The following is a 26,785-nucleotide window of genomic DNA, read 5'->3' on the forward strand; positions in this document are numbered from 1 at the left end:
GGGGAAACCCCCATTGACAAGGAATATGCTTTACAACCCCTTTGGCTCAAAGTTGTGCCTGTGCAGTCACACCCACACCTTACACTGTCTTGCTGAATTTACCCTTCAGCACAACTCCTTGTTGAGTTATCTTTGAATGGGGAGGGGGCGCACTGTAAATACCAGAAATTTACAGCGGCCAGAGTTCACCATTCAACATGCTAGCCCTACCCCGAACGAACAAGCCAGCCAAGTCAATACTAACCCTTCTACTGATAGCCCGACCTTCACCGCTTGCATCAGGACATTAACCAATTTTTGTTCCCTTTTAAATGTTGGTGTTCACAGCACCGATGGTAAAGCTGTCATGTCAAGAGGGCTTCACTGATTTTGTGAAACATAGGGCCTGACTGATTTTATAGAGCAGAGGGCCGCAGGTTTTGGGGAGCAGAGTGCCTAAATGATTTTGTGGAGCAGACGGACTCAGATTTTATCGAGTAAAGGAGCTCACTGATTTTGTGGAGCAGAGGGCCTTCCTGATCTTTTGGAACAGAGGGACTCACTGATTGTGTGAAACAGGGCCGCACTGATTACGTGGAGCAGAGGGTCTCATATTTTGAGGAGCAGAGGGCCTTACTGATTTTGTTTAACAAACGGCCTCGCTGATTTTGTGGAGCAGAGGGCAATACTGAGATTGTGGAACAGATGGCCTCACTGATTTTGTGAAACAGAGGACTTCGCTGATTTTGTGGAGCAGAGGGCCTCAGATTTTGTGAAACAGAGGGCCTCACTGATTTTGTGAAGCAGAGGGCTTCACAAGTTATGTCGCGCAAAGGGCCTTACTGATTTTGTGGAACAGAGGACATCACTGATTTTGTGGAACAGAGGGCCTCACCTATTTTGTGGAAGAAAGGGCTTCACTTATTTCGATTTAAAGCTTTCGTGACTGCAATGATTCATATTCTTGATTATTTCGGTAAAGTCACATAGAAGGGAAATAATAAAATAATGCAAATATTATTTTATTATTTGGCTTCATTTATGTTGTGGAATGGAGGAGCTCACTCATTTTGTTGAGCAGAGGGCCTCAGATTTTGTGGAGCAAAGGGACGGGAAAATTTTGTGGAACAGAGGGCCTCATTAGATTTTGTGGAATAGAGGGCCTCATTAGATTTTGTGGAACAGAGGGCTTCACTGATTTTATGGAACAGAGGGCCCCATTAATTATGTGGAGGAGTGGGTCGCACATTTTGTGGAGCAGAGGGCCTTCCTGATTTTTTGGAACAGGGGGAATCACTGATTTTGTGGAGCAGAGGGCATTACTGAGATTGTGGAACAAAGAGCCTTATTGATTTTGTGGAACAAAGGGCCCCACTATTTATGTGGAGGAGAGGGTCGAACAAATTTGGTGGGGCAGAGGGCCTTCCTGACTTTTTGGAAGAGGGACTCACTGATTTCATGTAGCAGAGGGCCTTCCTGATTTTTTGGAACAGAGTATCTCACTGATTTTGTGGAGCAGACGGCGTCAGATTTTGTGCAACAGCGGCCCGCACTGATTTTGTCGAACAGAGTGCCTCACTGATTTTCTGGAAGAGGGTCTCACTGATTTCATGTAGCACAGGGCCTTCCTGATTTTTTGGAACAGAGTATCTCACTGATTTTGTGGAGCAGACGGCGTCAGATTTTGTGCAATAGAGGCCGTCACTGATTTTGTGGATCAGATGGCCTCACTGATTTTGTGGAACAGAGGACCTCGCTGGTTTTGTGGAACAGAGGACCTCACTGATTTTGTGAAACAGAGGGCTGCACTGATTACGTGGAGCAGAGGGTCTCACATATTTTGAGGAGCACAGGGCCTTACTGATTTTGTGGAGCAGAGGGCATTACTGAGATTGTGGAACAGGTGGCCTCACTGATTTTGTGGAACAGAGGACATCGCTAATTTTGTGGAGCAGAGGGCCTCAGATTTTGTGGAACAGAGGGCCTCACTGAGTTTGTGGAGCAGAGTGCTTCACAGGTTTTGTCACGCAAAGGGCCTTACTGATTTTGCGGATCAGATGACCTCACTGATTTTGTGGAACAGAGGGCCTCACATATTTTGTGGAACAAAGGGCTTCACTTATTTCGATTTAAAGCTTTTGTGACTGCAAGGATTAATATTCTTGGTTCTTTCGGTAAAGTCACATAGAAGGGATATAATGAAAATAAAAATATTATTTTATTATTTGGTTTCACTCATGTTGTGGAATGGAGGGACTCACTCATTTTGTTGAGCAGAGGGCCTGAGCATTTGTGGAGCAGAGGGCCGGATAAATTTTGTGGAACAGAGGGCCTCATTACATTTTGTAGAATAGAGGGCCTCACAGATTTTGTGGAACAGAGGGCCGCACTAATTATGTGGAGGAGATGGTCGCACATATTTTGTGAAGCAGAGGGCCTTCCTGATTCTTTGGAACAGAGGGAATTACTGATTTTGTGGAACAGAGGGCCTCGCTGATTTTTTAGAGCAGAGGTCCTCATATTTTGTAGAACAGAGGGCTTGACTGATTTTGTGGAGCAGAGGGCTTCACAGATTTTGTCACGCAAAGGGCTTTACTGATTTTGTCGATCAGATGGCCTCACTGATTTTGTGGAACAGAGCACCTCACTGATTTTGTGGAACAGAGGGCCTCACAGATTACGTGGAACAGAGGGCCTCACTGATTTTGTGGAGCAGAGGGCTTCACAGGTTTTGTCACGCAAAGGGCCTCACTGATTTTGTGGATCAGATGGCCTCACTGCTTTTGTGGAACAGAGGGCCTCACATATTTTGTGGAGCAGAGGGCTTCATTGATTTTGTGGAACAGAGGGCCTCATATTTTGTGTAACAAAGGGCTTCACTTATTTCGATTTAAAGCTTTCGTGACTGCAAGGATTCATATTGTTGGTTCTTTCGGTAAAGTCACATATAAGGGAAATAATAAAACAATGCAATTATTATTTTATTATTTGGCTTCACTTATGTTGTGGAATGGAGGGGCTCACTCATTTTATTGAGCAGAGGGCCTCAGATTTTGTATAGCAGAGGGCCGGACAAATTTTGTGGAACAGAGGGCCTCATTAGATTTTGTGGAACAGAGGGCTTCACTGATTTTATGGAACAGAGGGCCCCACTAATTATGTGGAGGAGTGGGTCGCACATATTTTGTGGAGTAGAGGGCCTTCCTGATTTTTTGGAACAGGGGGAATCACTGATTTTGTGGAGCAGAGGGCATTACTGAGATTGTGGAACAAAGAGCCTTATTGATTTTGTGGAACAAAGGGCCCCACTATTTATGTGGAGGAGAGGGTCGCGCATATTTTGTCGAGCAGAGGGCCTTCCTGATTTTTTGGAATAGGGACTCACAGATTTTGTCGAACAGAGTGCCTCACTATTTTTTTGGAACAGAGTGTGTCACTGATTTTCTGGAGCACAGGGCCTTCCTGATTTTTTGGAACAGAGTGTCTCACTGATTTTTTGGAGCAGCCGGCCTCAGATTTTGGGCAACAGAGGGCTTGACTGATTTTGTGGAGCAGAGGGCTTCACAGGTTTTGTCGCGCAAAGGCCCTTACTGATTTTGTGGATCAGATGGCCTCAATGATTTTGTGGAACATAGGACCTCGCTGGTCTTGTGAAACAGAGGGCCGCACTGTTTACATGGAGCAGAGGGTCTCATATTTTGAGGACCAGAGGGCCTTACTGATTTTGTGTAACAAACGGCCTCGCTGGTTTTGTGGAGCAGAGGACTTCGCTGATTTTGTGGATCAGAGGGCCTCACAGATTTTGTGGAACAGAGGGCCTCACTGATTTTGTGGAGCAGAGGGCTTCACAGGTTTTGTCACGAAAAGGGCCTTACTGATTTTGTGGATCAGCTGACCTCACTGATTTTGTGAAACAGAGGGCCTCGCTGGTTTTGTGGAACAGAGGGCCTCACAGGTTTTGTCGCGCAAAGGGCCTTACTGATTTTGTGGATCAGATGGCCTCACTGATTTTGTGGAACAGAGGACCTCGCTGGTCTTGTGGAACAGAGGACCTCACTGATCGTGTGAAACAGAGGGCCGCACTGTTTACGTGGAGCAAAGGGTCTCATATTTTGAGGACCAGAGGGCCTTACTGGTTTTGTGTAACAAACGGCCTCGCTGGTTATGTGGAGCAGAGGGCATTACTGAGATTGTGGAACAGATGGCCTCACTGATTTTGTGGAACAGAGGACTTCGCTGGTTTTGTGGATCAGAGGGCTTCACAGATTTTGTGGAACAGAGGGCCTCACTGATTTTGTGGAGCAGAGGGCTTCACAGGTTTTGTCACGAAAAGGGCCTTACTGATTTTGTGGATCAGCTGACCTCACTGATTTTGTGAAACCGAGAGCCTCGCTGGTATTGTGGAACAGAGGGCCTCACAGATTAACATAATTTCGGATAAATTATGCAAATTTAATTTAATTTTCATTCTTTTCATCAATTTTCATAACACCTACATATACAACAGGCCTCACATATTTTGTGTAACAAAAGGCTTCACTTATGCTGTGGAATGGAGGGGCTCACTCATTTTGTTGAGCAGAGGGCCGATTTTGTGGAGAAGTGGGCCGTGCAAATTTTGTGGAAGAGAGGGCCCCACTAATTATGTGGAGGAGTGGGTCGCACATATTTTGTGGAGCAGAGGGCCTTCCTGATTTTTTGGAACAGGGGGAATCACTGATTTTGTGGAGCAGAGGGCATTACTGAGTTTGTGGAACAAAGAGCCTTATTGATTTTGTGGAACAAAGGGCCCCACTATTTATGTGTAGGAGAGGGTCGCACATATTTCGTGGAGCAGAGGGGCTTCCTGATTTTTTGGAAGAGAGACTCAATGATTTTGTGGAGCAGAGGGCATTACTGAGATTGTGGAACAGATGGCCTCACTGATTTTGTGGAAGAGGAATTCGCTGATTTTGTGGAGCAGAAGGCCTCAGATTTTGTGGAACAGAGGGCCTCACTGATTTTGTGGAGCAGAGGGCTTCACAGGTTTTGTCACGCAAAGGGCCTTGCTGATTTTGCGGATCAGATGACCGCACTGATTTTGTGGAACAGAGGGCATCGCTGGTTTTGTGGAACAGAGGGCCTCATAGATTTTGTTGAGCAGAGGGCTTCATTGATTTTGTGGAACAGAGGACATCACTGATTTTGTGGAACAGAGGGCCTCACATATTTTGTGGAACAAAGGGCTTCACTTATTTCGATTTAAAGCTTTTGGGACTGCAAGGATTAATATTCTTGGTTCTTTCGGTAGGGAAATAATGAAAATAAAAATATTATTTTATTATTTGGTTTCACTTATGTTGTGGAATGGAGGGGCTCACTCATTTTGTTGAGCAGAGGGCCTCGGAATTTGTGGAGCAGAGGGCCGGATAAATTTTGTGGAACAGAGGGCCTCATTACATTTTGTGGAATAGAGTGCCTCACAGATTCTGTGGAACAGAGGGCCCCACTAATTACGTGAAGGAGAGAGTCGCACATATTTTGTGAAGCAGAGGGCCTTCCTGATTCTTTGGAACAGGGGGAATCACTGATTTAGTGGAGCAGAGGGCATTACTGAGATTGTGGAACAGATGGCCTCACTGATTTTGGGAAACAGAGGGCCTCGCTGATTTTTTAGAGCAGAGGTCCTCACATTTTGTGGAAGAGAGGGCTTGACTGATTTTGTGGAGCAGAGGGCTTCACAGGTTTTGGCACGAAAAGGGCCTTACTGATTTTGTGGATCAGCTGACCTCACTGATTTTGTGAAACAGAGGGCCTCGCTGGTTTTGTGGAACAGAGGGCATCACAGATTTTGTGGAGCAGAGGGCTTCATTGATTTTGTGGAACAGAGGACATCACTGATTTTGTGGAACAGAGGGCCTCATATATTTTGTGGAACAAAGGGCTTCACTTATTTCGATTTAAAGCTTTCGTGACTGCAAGGATTCATATTCTTGGTTCTGTCGGTAAAGTCACATAGAAGGGAAGTAATAAATTAATGGGAATATTATTTTATTATTTGGCTTCACTTATGTTGTGGAATGGAGGGGCTCACTCATTTTGTTGAGCAGAGGGCCTCAGATTTTGTGGAGCAGAGGGCCGGACAAATTTTGTGGAACAGAGGGCCTCATTAGATTTTATGGAACAGAGGGCTTCACTGATTGTATGGAACAGAGGGCCCCACTAATTATGTGGAGTGGGTCGCACGTATTTTGTGGAGCAGAGGGCCTTCCTGATTTTTTGGAACAGGGGGAATCACTGATTTTGTGGAGCAGAGGGCATTACTGAGATTGTGGAACACAGAGCCTTATTGATTTTGTGAAACAAAGGGCCCCACTAATTATGTGGAGGAGAGGGTCGCACGTATTTTGTGAGCACAGGGCCTTCCTGAATTTTTGGAAGAGGGAATCACTGATTTTGTGGAGCAGAGGGCATGACTGTGATTGTGGAAGAAATGGTCTCATTGATTTTATGGAACAAAGGGCCTCGCTGATTTTGTGGAGCAGAGGGCCTCACTGATTTTGTGGAGCAGAGGGCCTTCCTGATTTTTTGGAACAGAGGGACTCACTGATTTCGTGGAACAAAGGGCCTTACTGGTTTATTGGAACAAAGGGCCTCAGATTTTGTGGAGCAGAGGGTCTCATTGATTTTTTGGAGGAGAGGGCATTACTGAGATTGTGGAACAAATGGCCTCATTGATTTTGTGGAACAAAGGGCTTCGCTGATTTTGTGGAACAAAGGGCCTCACTGATTTTGTGGAACAGAGGGCCTCGCTGTTTTTTTTTAACAGAGGGCCTCACAGAATTTGTGGAAGAGGGCCTCGCTGATTTTGTGGAACAGATGGTCTCACAGATTTTGTGGAGCAGAGGGCATTACTGAGATTGTGGAACAAATGGCCTGATTGATTTTGTGGAACAGAGGACATCACTGATTTTGTGGAACCGAGGGCCTCACATATTTTGTTTAACAAAGGGCTTCAATTACGTTGTGGAATGGAGGGGCTCACTCATTTCGTTGAGCAGAGGGCCGATTTTGTAGAGAAGTGGGCCGTGCAAATTTTGTGGAACAGAGGGCCTCAATATATGTTGTGGAATAGAGGGCCTCGCAGATTTTGTGGAACAGAGGGCCCCACTAATTTTGTGGAGGAGAGGGTCCCACATATTTTGTGGAGCAGAGGGTCTTCCTGATTTTTTTGGAACAGAGGGACTCACTGATTTTGTGGAGCAGAGGGCATTACTGTGATTGTTGAGCAAATGGGCTCATTGATTTTGTGGAACAAAGGGCCTCGCTGATTTTGTGGAGCAGAGGGCTTCACATATTTTAGCACGCAAAGGGCCTTTCTGATTTTGTGGATCAGATGGCCTCACAAATTTTGTGGATCAGATGGCCTCACAAATTTTGTGGAACAGAGGGCCCCACTAATTTTGTGGAGGAGAGGGTCTCACTGATTTTATGGAGCAGAGGGCCTTCCTGATTTTTTGTAACAGAGGGACTCACTGATTTTATGGAGCAGAGGGCATTACTGAGATTGTGGAACAAATGGCCTCATTGATTTTGTGGAACAAAGGGCCTCACTGATTTTGTGGAAGAGAGGGCCTCACTGATTTTGTGGAACATAGGGCCTCACTGTTTTTTTGTAACAGAGGGCCTCACAGAATTTGTGGAAGAGGGCCTCGCTGATTTTGTGGAACAGATGGTCTCACAGATTTTGTGGAGCAGAGGGCCTTCCTGATTTTTTTAGAACAGAGGGACTCACTGATTTTATGGACCAGAGGGCATTACTGAGATTGTGGAACAAATGGCCTCATTGATTTTGTGGAACAAAGGGCCTCACTGATTTTGTGGAAGAGAGGGCCTCACTGATTTTGTGGAACAGAGGGCCTCACTGTTTTTTTGTAACAGAGGGCCTCACAGAATTTGTGGAAGAGGGCCTCGCTGATTTTGTGGAACAGATGGTCTCAAAGATTTTGTGGAGCAGAGGGCCTTCCTGATTTTTTTAGAACAGAGGGACTCACTGATTTTGTGGAGCAGAGGGCATTACTGTGATTGTTGAACAAATGGGCTCATTGATTTTGTGGAACAAAGGGCCTCGCTGATTTTGTGCAGCAGAGGGCTTCACATATTTTAGCACGCAAAGGGCCTTTCTGATTTTGTGGATCAGATGGCCTCACTGATTTTGTCGAACAGAGGGCCTCACTGATTTTGTGGAACAGAGGGACTCACTGATTTTATGGAACAGAGGGCCTTCCTGATTTTTTGGAACAGAGGCACTCACTGATTTTATGGAACAGAGGGCATTACTGAGATTGTGGAACAAATGGTCTCATTGATTTTGTGGAACAAAGGGCCTCACTGATTTTGTGGAAGAGAGGTCCTCGCTGGTTTTGTGGACCAGATGGCCTCACATATGTTGTGGAGCAGAGGGCCTCATTGATTTTGTGGAACAGAGGACATCACTGATATTGTGGAACAGAGAGCCTCACGTATTTTGTGGAACAAAAGGCTTTACTTATGTTGTGGAATGGAGGGCCCACTCATTTTGTTGAGCAGAGGGCCAAATTAGATTTTGTGGAACAGAGGGACTCACAGATTTTGTGGAACAGAGGGCCCCACTATTTATGTGGAGGAGAGGGTTGCACGTATTTTGTGGAGCAGAGGCCCTTCATCATTTTTTGGAACAGAGGGACTCACAGATTTTGTGGAGCAGAGAGCATTACTGAGATTGTGGAACAAATGGCCTCATTGATTTTGTGGAACAAAGGGCCTCACTGATTTTGTGGAAGAGAGGGCCTCACTGATTTTGTGGAACAGAGCGCCTCACTGATTTTGTGGAACAGAGGGCCTCGCTGTTTTTTTGTAACAGAGGGCCTCACAGAATTTGTGGAAGAGGGCCTCACTGATTTTGTGGAACAGATGGTCTCACAGATTTTGTGGAGCAGAGGGCATTACTGAGATTGTGGAACAAATGGCCTGATTGATTTTGTGGAACAGAGGACATCACTGATTTTGTGGAACCGAGGGCCTCACATATTTTGTTTAACAAAGGGCTTCAATTACGTTGTGGAATGGAGGGGCTCACTCATTTCGTTGAGCAGAGGGCCGATTTTGTAGAGAAGTGGGCCGTGCAAATTTTGTGGAACAGAGGGCCTCAATATATGTTGTGGAATAGAGGGCCTCGCAGATTTTGTGGAACAGAGGGCCCCACTAATTTTGTGGAGGAGAGGGTCCCACATATTTTGTGGAGCAGAGGGTCTTCCTGATTTTTTTGGAACAGAGGGACTCACTGATTTCGTGGAACAAAGGGCCTTACTGGTTGATTGGAACAAAGGGCCTCAGATTTTGTGGAGCAGAGGGTCTCATTGATTTTTTGGAGGAGAGGGCATTACTGAGATTGTGGAACAAATGGCCTCATTGATTTTGTGGAACAAAGGGCTTCGCTGATTTTGTGGAACAAAGGGCCTCACAGAATTTGTGGAAGAGGGCCTCGCTGATTTTGTGGAACAGATGGTCTCACAGATTTTGTGGAGCAGAGGGCATTACTGAGATTGTGGAACAAATGGCCTGATTGATTTTGTGGAACAGAGGACATCACTGATTTTGTGGAACCGAGGGCCTCACATATTTTGTTTAACAAAGGGCTTCAATTACGTTGTGGAATGGAGGGGCTCACTCATTTCGTTGAGCAGAGGGCCGATTTTGTAGAGAAGTGGGCCGTGCAAATTTTGTGGAACAGAGGGCCTCAATATATGTTGTGGAATAGAGGGCCTCGCAGATTTTGTGGAACAGAGGGCCCCACTAATTTTGTGGAGGAGAGGGTCCCACATATTTTGTGGAGCAGAGGGTCTTCCTGATTTTTTTGGAACAGAGGGACTCACTGATTTTGTGGAGCAGAGGGCATTACTGTGATTGTTGAGCAAATGGGCTCATTGATTTTGTGGAACAAAGGGCCTCGCTGATTTTGTGGAGCAGAGGGCTTCACATATTTTAGCACGCAAAGGGCCTTTCTGATTTTGTGGATCAGATGGCCTCACAAATTTTGTGGATCAGATGGCCTCACAAATTTTGTGGAACAGAGGGCCCCACTAATTTTGTGGAGGAGAGGGTCTCACTGATTTTATGGAGCAGAGGGCCTTCCTGATTTTTTGTAACAGAGGGACTCACTGATTTTATGGAGCAGAGGGCATTACTGAGATTGTGGAACAAATGGCCTCATTGATTTTGTGGAACAAAGGGCCTCACTGATTTTGTGGAAGAGAGGGCCTCACTGATTTTGTGGAACATAGGGCCTCACTGTTTTTTTGTAACAGAGGGCCTCACAGAATTTGTGGAAGAGGGCCTCGCTGATTTTGTGGAACAGATGGTCTCACAGATTTTGTGGAGCAGAGGGCCTTCCTGATTTTTTTAGAACAGAGGGACTCACTGATTTTATGGACCAGAGGGCATTACTGAGATTGTGGAACAAATGGCCTCATTGATTTTGTGGAACAAAGGGCCTCACTGATTTTGTGGAAGAGAGGGCCTCACTGATTTTGTGGAACAGAGGGCCTCACTGTTTTTTTGTAACAGAGGGCCTCACAGAATTTGTGGAAGAGGGCCTCGCTGATTTTGTGGAACAGATGGTCTCAAAGATTTTGTGGAGCAGAGGGCCTTCCTGATTTTTTTAGAACAGAGGGACTCACTGATTTTGTGGAGCAGAGGGCATTACTGTGATTGTTGAACAAATGGGCTCATTGATTTTGTGGAACAAAGGGCCTCGCTGATTTTGTGCAGCAGAGGGCTTCACATATTTTAGCACGCAAAGGGCCTTTCTGATTTTGTGGATCAGATGGCCTCACTGATTTTGTCGAACAGAGGGCCTCACTGATTTTGTGGAACAGAGGGACTCACTGATTTTATGGAACAGAGGGCCTTCCTGATTTTTTGGAACAGAGGCACTCACTGATTTTATGGAACAGAGGGCATTACTGAGATTGTGGAACAAATGGTCTCATTGATTTTGTGGAACAAAGGGCCTCACTGATTTTGTGGAAGAGAGGTCCTCGCTGGTTTTGTGGACCAGATGGCCTCACATATGTTGTGGAGCAGAGGGCCTCATTGATTTTGTGGAACAGAGGACATCACTGATATTGTGGAACAGAGAGCCTCACGTATTTTGTGGAACAAAAGGCTTTACTTATGTTGTGGAATGGAGGGCCCACTCATTTTGTTGAGCAGAGGGCCAAATTAGATTTTGTGGAACAGAGGGACTCACAGATTTTGTGGAACAGAGGGCCCCACTATTTATGTGGAGGAGAGGGTTGCACGTATTTTGTGGAGCAGAGGCCCTTCATCATTTTTTGGAACAGAGGGACTCACAGATTTTGTGGAGCAGAGAGCATTACTGAGATTGTGGAACAAATGGCCTCATTGATTTTGTGGAACAAAGGGCCTCACTGATTTTGTGGAAGAGAGGGCCTCACTGATTTTGTGGAACAGAGCGCCTCACTGATTTTGTGGAACAGAGGGCCTCGCTGTTTTTTTGTAACAGAGGGCCTCACAGAATTTGTGGAAGAGGGCCTCACTGATTTTGTGGAACAGATGGTCTCACAGATTTTGTGGAGCAGAGGGCATTACTGAGATTGTGGAACAAATGGCCTGATTGATTTTGTGGAACAGAGGACATCACTGATTTTGTGGAACCGAGGGCCTCACATATTTTGTTTAACAAAGGGCTTCAATTACGTTGTGGAATGGAGGGGCTCACTCATTTCGTTGAGCAGAGGGCCGATTTTGTAGAGAAGTGGGCCGTGCAAATTTTGTGGAACAGAGGGCCTCAATATATGTTGTGGAATAGAGGGCCTCGCAGATTTTGTGGAACAGAGGGCCCCACTAATTTTGTGGAGGAGAGGGTCCCACATATTTTGTGGAGCAGAGGGTCTTCCTGATTTTTTTGGAACAGAGGGACTCACTGATTTTGTGGAGCAGAGGGCATTACTGTGATTGTTGAACAAATGGGCTCATTGATTTTGTGGAACAAAGGGCCTCGCTGATTTTGTGGAGCAGAGGGCTTCACATATTTTAGCACGCAAAGGGCCTTTCTGATTTTGTGGATCAGATGGCCTCACAAATTTTGTGGATCAGATGGCCTCACAAATTTTGTGGAACAGAGGGCCCCACTAATTTTGTGGAGGAGAGGGTCTCACTGATTTTATGGAGCAGAGGGCCTTCCTGATTTTTTGGAACAGAGGGACTCACTGATTTTATGGAGCAGAGGGCATTACTGAGATTGTGGAACAAATGGCCTCATTGATTTTGTGGAACAAAGGGCCTCACTGATTTTGTGGAAGAGAGGGCCTCACTGATTTTGTGGAACAGAGGGCCTCACTGTTTTTTTGTAACAGAGGGCCTCACAGAATTTGTGGAAGAGGGCCTCGCTGATTTTGTGGAACAGATGGTCTCACAGATTTTGTGGAGCAGAGGGCCTTCCTGATTTTTTTAGAACAGAGGGACTCACTGATATTATGGAGCAGAGGGCATTACTGAGATTGTGGAACAAATGGCCTCATTGATTTTGTGGAACAAAGGGCCTCACTGATTTTGTGGAAGAGAGGGCCTCACTGATTTTGTGGAACAGAGGGCCTCACTGTTTTTTTGTAACAGAGGGCCTCACAGAATTTGTGGAAGAGGGCCTCGCTGATTTTGTGGAACAGATGGTCTCACAGATTTTGTGGAGCAGAGGGCCTTCCTGATTTTTTTAGAACAGAGGGACTCACTGATTTTGTGGAGCAGAGGGCATTACTGTGATTGTTGAACAAATGGGCTCATTGATTTTGTGGAACAAAGGGCCTCGCTGATTTTGTGGAGCAGAGGGGTTCACATATTTTAGCACGCAAAGGGCCGTTCTGATTTTGTGGATCAGATGGCCTCACTGATTTTGTCGAACAGAGGGCCTCACTGATTTTGTGGAACAGAGGGACTCACTGATTTTATGGAACAGAGGGCCTTGCTGATTTTTTGGAACAGAGGCACTCACTGATTTTATGGAACAGAGGGCATTACTGAGATTGTGGAACAAATGGTCTCATTGATTTTGTGGAACAAAGGGCCTCACTGATTTTGTGGAAGAGAGGTCCTCGCTGGTTTTGTGGACCAGATGGCCTCACATATTTTGTGGAGCAGAGGGCTTCATTGATTTTGTGGAACAGAGGACATCACTGATATTATGGAACAGAGAGCCTCACGTATTTTGTGGAACAAAAGGCTTTACTTATGTTGTGGAATGGAGGGCCCACTCATTTTGTTGAGCAGAGGGCCAAATTCGATTTTGTGGAACAGAAGGACTCACAGATTTTGTGGAACAGAGGGCCCCACTATTTATGTGGAGGAGAGGGTCGCACGTATTTTGTGGAGCAGAGGCCCTTCATCATTTTTTGGAACAGAGGGCCCCACTAATTTTGTGGAGGAGAGGGTCCCACATATTTTGTGGAGCAGAGGGTCTTCCTGATTTTTTTGGAACAGAGGGACTCACTGATTTTGTGGAGCAGAGGGCATTACTGTGATTGTTGAACAAATGGGCTCATTGATTTTGTGGAACAAAGGGCCTCGCTGATTTTGTGGAGCAGAGGGCTTCACATATTTTAGCACGCAAAGGGCCTTTCTGATTTTGTGGATCAGATGGCCTCACAAATTTTGTGGATCAGATGGCCTCACAAATTTTGTGGAACAGAGGGCCCCACTAATTTTGTGGAGGAGAGGGTCTCACTGATTTTATGGAGCAGAGGGCCTTCCTGATTTTTTGGAACAGAGGGACTCACTGATTTTATGGAGCAGAGGGCATTACTGAGATTGTGGAACAAATGGCCTCATTGATTTTGTGGAACAAAGGGCCTCACTGATTTTGTGGAAAAGAGGGCCTCACTGATTTTGTGGAACAGAGGGCCTCACTGTTTTTTTGTAACAGAGGGCCTCACAGAATTTGTGGAAGAGGGCCTCGCTGATTTTGTGGAACAGATGGTCTCACAGATTTTGTGGAGCAGAGGGCCTTCCTGATTTTTTTAGAACAGAGGGACTCACTGATTTTGTGCAGCAGAGGGCATTACTGTGATTGTGGAACAAATGGCCTCATTGATTTTGTGGAACAAAGGGCCTCACTGATTTTGTGGAAGAGAGGGCCTCACTGATTTTGTGGAACAGAGGGCCTCACTGTTTTTTTGTAACAGAGGGCCTCACAGAATTTGTGGAAGAGGGCCTCGCTGATTTTGTGGAACAGATGGTCTCACAGATTTTGTGGAGCAGAGGGCCTTCCTGATTTTTTTAGAACAGAGGGACTCACTGATTTTGTGGAGCAGAGGGCATTACTGTGATTGTTGAACAAATGGGCTCATTGATTTTGTGGAACAAAGGGCCTCGCTGATTTTGTGGAGCAGAGGGGTTCACATATTTTAGCACGCAAAGGGCCGTTCTGATTTTGTGGATCAGATGGCCTCACTGATTTTGTCGAACAGAGGGCCTCACTGATTTTGTGGAACAGAGGGACTCACTGATTTTATGGAACAGAGGGCCTTCCTGATTTTTTGGAACAGAGGCACTCACTGATTTTATGGAACAGAGGGCATTACTGAGAATGTGGAACAAATGGTCTCATTGATTTTGTGGAACAAAGGGCCTCACTGATTTTGTGGAAGAGAGGGCCTCACTGATTTTGTGGAACAGAGGTCCTCGCTGGTTTTGTGGAACAGAGGGCCTCACAGAATTTGTGGAAGAGGGCCTCGCTGATTTTGTGGACCAGATGGCCTCACATATTTTGTGGAGCAGAGGGCTTCATTGATTTTGTGGAACAGAGGACATCACTGATATTGTGGAACAGGGAGCCTCACGTATTTTGTGGAACAAAAGGCTTTACTTATGTTGTGGAATGGAGGGCCCACTCATTTTGTTGAGCAGAGGGCCAAATTAGATTTTGTGGAACAGAGGGACTCACAGATTTTGTGGAACAGAGGGCCCCACTATTTATGTGGAGGAGAGGGTCGCACGTATTTTGTGGAGCAGAGGCCCTTCATCATTTTTTGGAACAGAGGGACTCACAGATTTTGTGGAGCAGAGAGCATTACTGAGATTGTGGAACAAATGGCCTCATTGATTTTGTGGAACAAAGGGCCTCACTGATTTTGTGGAACAGAGCGCCTCACTGATTTTGTGGAACAGAGGGCCTCGCTGTTTTTTTGTAACAGAGGGCCTCACAGAATTTGTGGAAGAGGGCCTCACTGATTTTGTGGAACAGATGGTCTCACAGATTTTGTGGAGCAGAGGGCATTACTGAGATTGTGGAACAAATGGCCTGATTGATTTTGTGGAACAGAGGACATCACTGATTTTGTGGAACCGAGGGCCTCACATATTTTGTTTAACAAAGGGCTTCAATTACGTTGTGGAATGGAGGGGCTCACTCATTTCGTTGAGCAGAGGGCCGATTTTGTAGAGAAGTGGGCCCTGCAAATTTTGTGGAACAGAGGGCCTCAATATATGTTGTGGAATAGAGGGCCTCGCAGATTTTGTGGAACAGAGGGCCCCACTAATTTTGTGGAGGAGAGGGTCCCACATATTTTGTGGAGCAGAGGGTCTTCCTGATTTTTTTGGAACAGAGGGACTCACTGATTTTGTGGAGCAGAGGGCATTACTGTGATTGTTGAACAAATGGGCTCATTGATTTTGGGGAACAAAGGGCCTCGCTGATTTTGTGGAGCAGAAGGCTTCACATATTTTAGCATGCAAAGGGCCTTTCTGATTTTGTGGATCAGATGGCCTCACAAATTTTGTGGATCAGATGGCCTCACAAATTTTGTGGAACAGAGGGCCCCACTAATTTTGTGGAGGAGAGGGTCTCACTGATTTTATGGAGCAGAGGGCCTTCCTGATTTTTTGGAACAGAGGGACTCACTGATTTTATGGAGCAGAGGGCATTACTGAGATTGTGGAACAAATGGCCTCATTGATTTTGTGGAACAAAGGGCCTCACTGATTTTGTGGAAGAGAGGGCCTCACTGATTTTGTGGAACAGAGGGCCTCGCTGGTTTTTTGGAACAGAGGGACTCACTGATTTCGTGGAACAAAGGCCCTTACTGGTTTTGTGGAACAAAGGGCCTCAGATTTTGTGGAGCAAGGGTCTCATTGATTTTATGGAGCAGAGGGCATTACTGAGATTGTGGAACAAATGGCCTCATTGATTTTGTGGAACAAAGGGCTTCGTTGATTTTGTGGAACAGAGCGCCTCACTGATTTTGTGGAACAGAGGGCCTCGCTGTTTTTTTGTAACAGAGCGCCTCACAGAATTTGTGGAAGAGGGCCTCGCTGATTTTGTGGAACAGATGGTCTCACAGATTTTGTGGAGCAGAGGGCCTTCCTGATTTTTTTAGAACAGAGGGACTCACTGATTTTGTGGAGCAGAGGGCATTACTGTGATTGTTGAACAAATGGGCTCATTGATTTTGTGGAACAAAGGGCCTCGCTGATTTTGTGGAGCAGAGGGCTTCACATATTTTAGCACGCAAAGGGCCTTTCTGATTTTGTGGATCAGATGGCCTCACTGATTTTGTCGAACAGAGGGCCTTACTGATTTTGTGGAACAGAGGGACTCACTGATTTTATGGAACAGAGGGCCTTCCTGATTTTTTGGAACAGGGGCACTCACTGATTTTATGGAACAGAGGGCATTACTGAGATTGTGGAACAAATGGTCTCATTGATTTTGTGGAACAAAGGGCCTCACTGATTTTGTGGAAGAGAGGTCCTCGCTGGTTTTGTGGACCAGATGGCCTCACATATTTTGTGGAGCAGAGGGCTTCATTGATTTTGTGGAACAGAGGACATCACTGATATTATGGAACAGAGAGCCTCACGTATTTTGTGGAACAAAAGGCTTTACTTATGTTGTGGAATGGAGGGCCCACTCATTTTGTTGAGCAGAGGGCCAAATTCGATTTTGTGGAACAGAAGGACTCACAGATTTTGTGGAACAGAGGGCCCCACTATTTATGTGGAGGAGAGGGTCGCACGTATTTTGTGGAGCAGAGGCCCTTCATCATTTTTTGGAACAGAGGGCCCCACTAATTTTGTGGAGGAGAGGGTCCCACATATTTTGTGGAGCAGAGGGTCTTCCTGATTTTTTTGGAACAGAGGGACTCACTGATTTTGTGGAGCAGAGGGCATTACTGTGATTGTTGAACAAATGGGCTCATTGATTTTGTGGAACAAAGGGCCTCGCTGATTTTGTGGAGCAGAGGGCTTCACATATTTTAGCACGCAAAGGGCCTTTCTGATTTTGTGGATCAGATGGCCTCACAAATTTTGTGGATCAGATGGCCTCACAAATTTTGTGGAACAGAGGGCCCCACTAATTTTGTGGAGGAGAGGGTCTCACTGATTTTATGGAGCAGAGGGCCTTCCTGATTTTTTGGAACAGAGGGACTCACTGATTTTATGGAGCAGAGGGCATTACTGAGATTGTGGAACAAATGGCCTCATTGATTTTGTGGAACAAAGGGCCTCACTGATTTTGTGGAAAAGAGGGCCTCACTGATTTTGTGGAACAGAGGGCCTCACTGTTTTTTTGTAACAGAGGGCCTCACAGAATTTGTGGAAGAGGGCCTCGCTGATTTTGTGGAACAGATGGTCTCACAGATTTTGTGGAGCAGAGGGCCTTCCTGATTTTTTTAGAACAGAGGGACTCACTGATTTTGTGCAGCAGAGGGCATTACTGTGATTGTGGAACAAATGGCCTCATTGATTTTGTGGAACAAAGGGCCTCACTGATTTTGTGGAAGAGAGGGCCTCACTGATTTTGTGGAACAGAGGGCCTCACTGTTTTTTTGTAACAGAGGGCCTCACAGAATTTGTGGAAGAGGGCCTCGCTGATTTTGTGGAACAGATGGTCTCACAGATTTTGTGGAGCAGAGGGCCTTCCTGATTTTTTTAGAACAGAGGGACTCACTGATTTTGTGGAGCAGAGGGCATTACTGTGATTGTTGAACAAATGGGCTCATTGATTTTGTGGAACAAAGGGCCTCGCTGATTTTGTGGAGCAGAGGGGTTCACATATTTTAGCACGCAAAGGGCCGTTCTGATTTTGTGGATCAGATGGCCTCACTGATTTTGTCGAACAGAGGGCCTCACTGATTTTGTGGAACAGAGGGACTCACTGATTTTATGGAACAGAGGGCCTTCCTGATTTTTTGGAACAGAGGCACTCACTGATTTTATGGAACAGAGGGCATTACTGAGAATGTGGAACAAATGGTCTCATTGATTTTGTGGAACAAAGGGCCTCACTGATTTTGTGGAAGAGAGGGCCTCACTGATTTTGTGGAACAGAGGTCCTCGCTGGTTTTGTGGAACAGAGGGCCTCACAGAATTTGTGGAAGAGGGCCTCGCTGATTTTGTGGACCAGATGGCCTCACATATTTTGTGGAGCAGAGGGCTTCATTGATTTTGTGGAACAGAGGACATCACTGATATTGTGGAACAGGGAGCCTCACGTATTTTGTGGAACAAAAGGCTTTACTTATGTTGTGGAATGGAGGGCCCACTCATTTTGTTGAGCAGAGGGCCAAATTAGATTTTGTGGAACAGAGGGACTCACAGATTTTGTGGAACAGAGGGCCCCACTATTTATGTGGAGGAGAGGGTCGCACGTATTTTGTGGAGCAGAGGCCCTTCATCATTTTTTGGAACAGAGGGACTCACAGATTTTGTGGAGCAGAGAGCATTACTGAGATTGTGGAACAAATGGCCTCATTGATTTTGTGGAACAAAGGGCCTCACTGATTTTGTGGAACAGAGCGCCTCACTGATTTTGTGGAACAGAGGGCCTCGCTGTTTTTTTGTAACAGAGGGCCTCACAGAATTTGTGGAAGAGGGCCTCACTGATTTTGTGGAACAGATGGTCTCACAGATTTTGTGGAGCAGAGGGCATTACTGAGATTGTGGAACAAATGGCCTGATTGATTTTGTGGAACAGAGGACATCACTGATTTTGTGGAACCGAGGGCCTCACATATTTTGTTTAACAAAGGGCTTCAATTACGTTGTGGAATGGAGGGGCTCACTCATTTCGTTGAGCAGAGGGCCGATTTTGTAGAGAAGTGGGCCCTGCAAATTTTGTGGAACAGAGGGCCTCAATATATGTTGTGGAATAGAGGGCCTCGCAGATTTTGTGGAACAGAGGGCCCCACTAATTTTGTGGAGGAGAGGGTCCCACATATTTTGTGGAGCAGAGGGTCTTCCTGATTGTTTTGGAACAGAGGGACTCACTGATTTTGTGGAGCAGAGGGCATTACTGTGATTGTTGAACAAATGGGCTCATTGATTTTGGGGAACAAAGGGCCTCGCTGATTTTGTGGAGCAGAAGGCTTCACATATTTTAGCATGCAAAGGGCCTTTCTGATTTTGTGGATCAGATGGCCTCACAAATTTTGTGGATCAGATGGCCTCACAAATTTTGTGGAACAGAGGGCCCCACTAATTTTGTGGAGGAGAGGGTCTCACTGATTTTATGGAGCAGAGGGCCTTCCTGATTTTTTGGAACAGAGGGACTCACTGATTTTATGGAGCAGAGGGCATTACTGAGATTGTGGAACAAATGGCCTCATTGATTTTGTGGAACAAAGGGCCTCACTGATTTTGTGGAAGAGAGGGCCTCACTGATTTTGTGGAACAGAGGGCCTCGCTGGTTTTTTGGAACAGAGGGACTCACTGATTTCGTGGAACAAAGGCCCTTACTGGTTTTGTGGAACAAAGGGCCTCAGATTTTGTGGAGCAAGGGTCTCATTGATTTTATGGAGCAGAGGGCATTACTGAGATTGTGGAACAAATGGCCTCATTGATTTTGTGGAACAAAGGGCTTCGTTGATTTTGTGGAACAGAGCGCCTCACTGATTTTGTGGAACAGAGGGCCTCGCTGTTTTTTTGTAACAGAGCGCCTCACAGAATTTGTGGAAGAGGGCCTCGCTGATTTTGTGGAACAGATGGTCTCACAGATTTTGTGGAGCAGAGGGCCTTCCTGATTTTTTTAGAACAGAGGGACTCACTGATTTTGTGGAGCAGAGGGCATTACTGTGATTGTTGAACAAATGGGCTCATTGATTTTGTGGAACAAAGGGCCTCGCTGATTTTGTGGAGCAGAGGGCTTCACATATTTTAGCACGCAAAGGGCCTTTCTGATTTTGTGGATCAGATGGCCTCACTGATTTTGTCGAACAGAGGGCCTTACTGATTTTGTGGAACAGAGGGACTCACTGATTTTATGGAACAGAGGGCCTTCCTGATTTTTTGGAACAGGGGCACTCACTGATTTTATGGAACAGAGGGCATTACTGAGATTGTGGAACAAATGGCCTCATTGATTTTGTGGAACAAAGGGCCTCACTGATTTTGTGGAAGAGAGGGCCTCACTGATTTTGTGGAACAGAGATCCTCGCTGGTTTTGTGGAACAGAGGGCCTCACAGAATTTGTCGAAGAGGGCCTCGCTGATTTTGTGGACCAGATGGCCTCACATATTTTGTGGAGCAGAGGGCTTCATTGATTTTGTGGAACAGAGGACATCACTGATATTGTGGAACAGAGAGCCTCACGTATTTTGTGGAACAAAAGGCTTTACTTATGTTGTGGAATGGAGGGCCCACTCATTTTGTTGAGCAGAGGGCCAAATTAGATTTTGTGGAACAGAGGGACTCACAGATTTTGTGGAACAGAGGGCCCCACTATTTATGTGGAGGAGAGGGTCACACGTATTTTGTGGAGCAGAGGCCCTTCCTCATTTTTTGGAACAGAGGGACTCACAGATTTTGTGGAGCAGAGGGCATTACTGAGATTGTGGAACAAATGGCCTCATTGATTTTGTGGAACAAAGGGCCTCACTGATTTTGTGGAAGAGAGGGCCTCACTGATTTTGTGGAACAGAGGTCCTCGCTGGTTTTGTGGAACAGAGGGCCTCACAGAATTTGTCGAAGACGGCCTCGCTGATTTTGTGGACCAGATGGCCTCACATATTTTGTGGAGGAGAGGGCTTCATTGATTTTGTGGAACAGAGGACATCACTGATATTGTGGAACAGAGAGCCTCACGTGTTTTGTGGAACAAAAGGCTTTACTTATGTTGTGGAATGGAGGGCCCACTCATTTTGTTGACCAGAGGGCCAAATTAGATTTTGTGGAACAGAAGGACTCACAGATTTTGTGGAACAGAGGGCCCCACTATTTATGTGGAGGAGAGGGTCGCACGTATTTTGTGGAGCAGAGGCCCTTCATCATTTTTTGGAACAGAGGGACTCACAGATTTTGTGGAGCAGAGAGCATTACTGAGATTGTGGAACAAATGGCCTCATTGATTTTGTGGAACAAAGGGCCTCACTGATTTTGTGGAACAGAGCGCCTCACTGATTTTGTGGAACAGAGGGCCTCGCTGTTTTTTTGTAACAGAGGGCCTCACAGAATTTGTGGAAGAGGGCCTCACTGATTTTGTGGAACAGATGGTCTCACAGATTTTGTGGAGCAGAGGGCATTACTGAGATTGTGGAACAAATGGCCTGATTGATTTTGTGGAACAGAGGACATCACTGATTTTGTGGAACCGAGGGCCTCACATATTTTGTTTAACAAAGGGCTTCAATTACGTTGTGGAATGGAGGGGCTCACTCATTTCGTTGAGCAGAGGGCCGATTTTGTAGAGAAGTGGGCCCTGCAAATTTTGTGGAACAGAGGGCCTCAATATATGTTGTGGAATAGAGGGCCTCGCAGATTTTGTGGAACAGAGGGCCCCACTAATTTTGTGGAGGAGAGGGTCCCACATATTTTGTGGAGCAGAGGGTCTTCCTGATTGTTTTGGAACAGAGGGACTCACTGATTTTGTGGAGCAGAGGGCATTACTGTGATTGTTGAACAAATGGGCTCATTGATTTTGGGGAACAAAGGGCCTCGCTGATTTTGTGGAGCAGAAGGCTTCACATATTTTAGCATGCAAAGGGCCTTTCTGATTTTGTGGATCAGATGGCCTCACAAATTTTGTGGATCAGATGGCCTCACAAATTTTGTGGAACAGAGGGCCCCACTAATTTTGTGGAGGAGAGGGTCTCACTGATTTTATGGAGCAGAGGGCCTTCCTGATTTTTTGGAACAGAGGGACTCACTGATTTTATGGAGCAGAGGGCATTACTGAGATTGTGGAACAAATGGCCTCATTGATTTTGTGGAACAAAGGGCCTCACTGATTTTGTGGAAGAGAGGGCCTCACTGATTTTGTGGAACAGAGGGCCTCGCTGGTTTTTTGGAACAGAGGGACTCACTGATTTCGTGGAACAAAGGCCCTTACTGGTTTTGTGGAACAAAGGGCCTCAGATTTTGTGGAGCAAGGGTCTCATTGATTTTATGGAGCAGAGGGCATTACTGAGATTGTGGAACAAATGGCCTCATTGATTTTGTGGAACAAAGGGCTTCGTTGATTTTGTGGAACAGAGCGCCTCACTGATTTTGTGGAACAGAGGGCCTCGCTGTTTTTTTGTAACAGAGCGCCTCACAGAATTTGTGGAAGAGGGCCTCGCTGATTTTGTGGAACAGATGGTCTCACAGATTTTGTGGAGCAGAGGGCCTTCCTGATTTTTTTAGAACAGAGGGACTCACTGATTTTGTGGAGCAGAGGGCATTACTGTGATTGTTGAACAAATGGGCTCATTGATTTTGTGGAACAAAGGGCCTCGCTGATTTTGTGGAGCAGAGGGCTTCACATATTTTAGCACGCAAAGGGCCTTTCTGATTTTGTGGATCAGATGGCCTCACTGATTTTGTCGAACAGAGGGCCTTACTGATTTTGTGGAACAGAGGGACTCACTGATTTTATGGAACAGAGGGCCTTCCTGATTTTTTGGAACAGGGGCACTCACTGATTTTATGGAACAGAGGGCATTACTGAGATTGTGGAACAAATGGCCTCATTGATTTTGTGGAACAAAGGGCCTCACTGATTTTGTGGAAGAGAGGGCCTCACTGATTTTGTGGAACAGAGATCCTCGCTGGTTTTGTGGAACAGAGGGCCTCACAGAATTTGTCGAAGAGGGCCTCGCTGATTTTGTGGACCAGATGGCCTCACATATTTTGTGGAGCAGAGGGCTTCATTGATTTTGTGGAACAGAGGACATCACTGATATTGTGGAACAGAGAGCCTCACGTATTTTGTGGAACAAAAGGCTTTACTTATGTTGTGGAATGGAGGGCCCACTCATTTTGTTGAGCAGAGGGCCAAATTAGATTTTGTGGAACAGAGGGACTCACAGATTTTGTGGAACAGAGGGCCCCACTATTTATGTGGAGGAGAGGGTCACACGTATTTTGTGGAGCAGAGGCCCTTCCTCATTTTTTGGAACAGAGGGACTCACAGATTTTGTGGAGCAGAGGGCATTACTGAGATTGTGGAACAAATGGCCTCATTGATTTTGTGGAACAAAGGGCCTCACTGATTTTGTGGAAGAGAGGGCCTCACTGATTTTGTGGAACAGAGGTCCTCGCTGGTTTTGTGGAACAGAGGGCCTCACAGAATTTGTCGAAGACGGCCTCGCTGATTTTGTGGACCAGATGGCCTCACATATTTTGTGGAGGAGAGGGCTTCATTGATTTTGTGGAACAGAGGACATCACTGATATTGTGGAACAGAGAGCCTCACGTGTTTTGTGGAACAAAAGGCTTTACTTATGTTGTGGAATGGAGGGCCCACTCATTTTGTTGACCAGAGGGCCAAATTAGATTTTGTGGAACAGAAGGACTCACAGATTTTGTGGAACAGAGGGCCCCACTATTTATGTGGAGGAGAGGGTCGCACGTATTTTGTGGAGCAGAGGCCCTTCATCATTTTTTGGAACAGAGGGACTCACAGATTTTGTGGAGCAGAGAGCATTACTGAGATTGTGGAACAAATGGCCTCATTGATTTTGTGGAACAAAGGGCCTCACTGATTTTGTGGAACAGAGCGCCTCACTGATTTTGTGGAACAGAGGGCCTCGCTGTTTTTTTGTAACAGAGGGCCTCACAGAATTTGTGGAAGAGGGCCTCACTGATTTTGTGGAACAGATGGTCTCACAGATTTTGTGGAGCAGAGGGCATTACTGAGATTGTGGAACAAATGGCCTGATTGATTTTGTGGAACAGAGGACATCACTGATTTTGTGGAACCGAGGGCCTCACATATTTTGTTTAACAAAGGGCTTCAATTACGTTGTGGAATGGAGGGGCTCACTCATTTCGTTGAGCAAAGGGCCGATTTTGTAGAGAAGTGGGCCCTGCAAATTTTGTGGAACAGAGGGCCTCAATATATGTTGTGGAATAGAGGGCCTCGCAGATTTTGTGGAACAGAGGGCCCCACTAATTTTGTGGAGGAGAGGGTCCCACATATTTTGTGGAGCAGAGGGTCTTCCTGATTTTTTTGGAACAGAGGGACTCACTGATTTTGTGGAGCAGAGGGCATTACTGTGATTGTTGAACAAATGGGCTCATTGATTTTGTAGAACAAAGGGCCTTGCTGATTTTGTGGAGCAGATGGCTTCACATATTTTAGCACGCAAAGGGCCTTTCTGATTTTGTGGATCAGATGGCCTCACAAATTTTGTGGATCAGATGGCCTCACAAATTTTGTGGAACAGAGGGCCCCACTAATTTTGTGGAGGAGAGGGTCTCACTGATTTTATGGAGCAGAGGGCCTTCCTGATTTTTTGGAACAGAGGGACTCACTGATTTTATGGAGCAGAGGGCATTACTGAGATTGTGGAACAAATGGCCTCATTGATTTTGTGGAACAAAGGGCCTCACTGATTTTGTGGAAGAGAGGGCCTCACTGATTTTGTGGAACAGAGGGCCTCGCTGGTTTTTTGGAACAGAGGGACTCACTGATTTCGTGGAACAAAGGCCCTTACTGGTTTTGTGGAACAAAGGGCCTCAGATTTTGTGCAGCAAGGGTCTCATTGATTTTATGGAGCAGAGGGCATTACTGAGATTGTGGAACAAATGGCCTCATTGATTTTGTGGAACAAAGGGCTTCGTTGATTTTGTGGAACAGAGCGCCTCACTGATTTTGTGGAACAGAGGGCCTCGCTGTTTTTTGTAACAGAGCGCCTCACAGAATTTGTGGAAGAGGGCCTCGCTGATTTTGTGGAACAGATGGTCGCACAGATTTTGTGGAGCAGAGGGCCTTCCTGATTTTTTTAGAACAGAGGGACTCACTGATTTTGTGGAGCAGAGGGCATTACTGTGATTGTTGAACAAATGGGCTCATTGATTTTGTGGAACAAAGGGCCTCGCTGATTTTGTGGAGCAGAGGGCTTCACATATTTTAGCACGCAAAGGGCCTTTCTGATTTTGTGGATCAGATGGCCTCACTGATTTTGTCGAACAGAGGGCCTTACTGATTTTGTGGAACAGAGGGACTCACTGATTTTATGGAACAGAGGGCCTTCCTGATTTTTTGGAACAGGGGCACTCACTGATTTTATGGAACAGAGGGCATTACTGAGATTGTGGAACAAATGGCCTCATTGATTTTGTGGAACAAAGGGCCTCACTGATTTTGTGGAAGAGAGGGCCTCACTGATTTTGTGGAACAGAGGTCCTCGCTGGTTTTGTGGAACAGAGGGCCTCACAGAATTTGTCGAAGAGGGCCTCGCTGATTTTGTGGACCAGATGGCCTCACATATTTTGTGGAGCAGAGGGCTTCATTGATTTTGTGGAACAGAGGACATCACTGATATTGTGGAACAGAGAGCCTCACGTATGTTGTGGAACAAAAGGCTTTACTTATGTTGTGGAATGGAGGGCCCACTCATTTTGTTGAGCAGAGGGCCAAATTAGATTTTGTGGAACAGAGGGACTCACAGATTTTGTGGAACAGAGGGCCCCACTATTTATGTGGAGGAGAGGGTCACACGTATTTTGTGGAGCAGAGGCCCTTCCTCATTTTTTGGAACAGAGGGACTCACAGATTTTGTGGAGCAGAGGGCATTACTGAGATTGTGGAACAAATGGCCTCATTGATTTTGTGGAACAAAGGGCCTCACTGATTTTGTGGAAGAGAGGGCCTCACTGATTTTGTGGAACAGAGGTCCTCGCTGGTTTTGTGGAACAGAGGGCCTCACAGAATTTGTCGAAGAGGGCCTCGCTGATTTTGTGGACCAGATGGCCTCACATATTTTGTGGAGCAGAGGGCTTCATTGATTTTGTGGAACAGAAGACATCACTGATATTGTGGAACAGAGAGCCTCACGTATTTTGTGGAACAAAAGGCTTTACTTATGTTGTGGAATGGAGGGCCCACTCATTTTGTTGACCAGAGGGCCAAATTAGATTTTGTGGAACAGAGGGACTCACAGATTTTGTGGAACAGAGGGCCCCACTATTTATGTGGAGGAGAGGGTCGCACGTATTTTGTGGAGCAGAGAGCATTACTGAGATTGTGGAACAAATGGCCTCATTGATTTTGTGGAACAAAGGGCCTCACTGATTTTGTGGAAGAGAGGGCCTCACTGATTTTGTGGAACAGAGCGCCTCACTGATTTTGTGGAACAGATGGTCTCACAGATTTTGTGGAGCAGAGGGCATTACTGAGATTGTGGAACAAATGGCCTGATTGATTTTGTGGAACAGGGGACATCACTGATTTTGTGGAACCGAGGGCCTCACATATTTTGTTTAACAAAGGGCTTCAATTACGTTGTGGAATGGAGGGGCTCACTCATTTCGTTGAGCAGAGGGCCGATTTTGTAGAGAAGTGGGCCCTGCTAAT

General features: G+C 46.0%; 1 protein-coding gene and 1 long non-coding RNA gene across 5 annotated transcripts in view; one reads left to right on the top strand and one right to left on the bottom strand.

Annotated features, from left to right (window-relative positions):
- The window catches only part of LOC116950656 (uncharacterized), a 126,297-nt gene that overhangs the window by 27,677 nt on the left and 71,835 nt on the right, over nucleotides 1-26,785 (bottom strand). The gene's annotated exons all lie outside the window — the stretch shown is intronic.
- Nucleotides 1-26,785, top strand: part of LOC116950658 (uncharacterized) — a 91,535-nt gene that overhangs the window by 626 nt on the left and 64,124 nt on the right. The gene's annotated exons all lie outside the window — the stretch shown is intronic.

The sequence above is a fragment of the Petromyzon marinus genome, chromosome 40 (genome assembly GCF_048934315.1).
Source record: "Petromyzon marinus isolate PM22_M1 ecotype Great Lakes invasive population chromosome 40, UKy_Petmar_22M1.pri1.0, whole genome shotgun sequence".
NCBI lineage: Eukaryota > Metazoa > Chordata > Hyperoartia > Petromyzontiformes > Petromyzontidae > Petromyzon > Petromyzon marinus.